This window comes from Schistocerca cancellata, chromosome 4 (assembly GCF_023864275.1).
Source record: "Schistocerca cancellata isolate TAMUIC-IGC-003103 chromosome 4, iqSchCanc2.1, whole genome shotgun sequence".
NCBI lineage: Eukaryota > Metazoa > Arthropoda > Insecta > Orthoptera > Acrididae > Schistocerca > Schistocerca cancellata.
The window spans coordinates 255,557,838-255,559,178 of record NC_064629.1 but is presented as its reverse complement, the minus strand read 5'-3'; positions in this window follow the sequence as shown (position 1 = coordinate 255,559,178).

The window sequence follows — 1,341 nt, the reverse complement described above, 5'->3', positions numbered from 1 at the left end:
TGTGTTACGGCGCTTTCAATTACGATAAATGGTATTACGTCTTCATTAGCGATTCATGTACAGTGCTCCATATTCATAGACAGTGTATCTCTTTTCTGTACGTCTTTTAGCTTAGCAACATCATTAGTGGCAAACTGCGATCTGGAGGTTGGAGGAACATGTGAAGGCCAACGATTTAATTTTTCTTCTTGGAACACCGTCTGTGTCTTTTTGAATTGCCTTCGTTCCCTTTTTAACTTACATGTTTTAAAGATGAGTGATTCCCCTTTCAAATTTAAGGCAAATGTGAAATTTCTCAGCGTCATTTCTGGTAGAAAACTGTTATGGCTGTCACGCATGAAAGATGTGAAATTATGAGGCCACAAAGACTTTAAATTTTAGAAATGCCGTAATCATGGGTGCTGTGCGGCATACCGAACATATCTGCACGAACTTTACAAGGTCTTCGTGAGGTCCCAACGCGAACTCCGATGCTAGATTTACGCATTAGCAAAACCTTTTATTTTAAACTTCGATACACTATGAAGGTATTAGGTTGTAAGTGGTGAGCTACTGCACATGTGTGCGGCGTATGCACAGCCGCCCCCACCACCTCCTTCCAATGACCTCACGACGGCAACGGTTCACAATGTGTCAAGTATATAGCGCCTGGTCTGTTCTACGTAAAACAGTAAGGCTATTTGGAATCCCTCCGGTGGATAACTCTGAGTCTCATAGCTTAACGAAAATAACGCATAAAACCAAAGATGAAGCAGGGGATCCTCCTGGATACTGAAGTGTCTTTAGTAAAAATAAAATGGAAACGTAATGGGATGGCAGTGTCCCACTTGGGGTCTAAAAAATGTTACAAATAGCGTGGAAATGGAACGACGTGGCCTTACGATGGACGCTCAAAAACAAAATAACCAGGAAGCTGAGAGCCACAATATAATAAATAGAATGGAAATTAAAATGAAATGGGATGACGTATCCCCACATTGGGCGAAAACAACGTAATAAATTCAAATTGATAATGTAGGTGTAATTGAGTTTTATTATTATAATGCATTAAGCACAAGGCAGAATTCTTAGCACTGGCATGACTGAACGGAAACACGAGTCGGTAACTGGGCACCTCAAGTGTTAACGTGACAGGTCGGTCTCTAGGCAAGCCAACGGTGTGTCTTGTGGCCATTTATCATCACCCGACTGCTTTCATCTCCAAACATGTGTGCACCTGTGGTCCTGCAGTTGATGCTCACAGCACCTTAGAGTGCCTCTTGTTCGTTGTTTCCTGCCTAATCACCCTCCAGGTATCACCACCGTAGGCGATCGATCTAGCTCCATTTTTCTGGCCCAAGC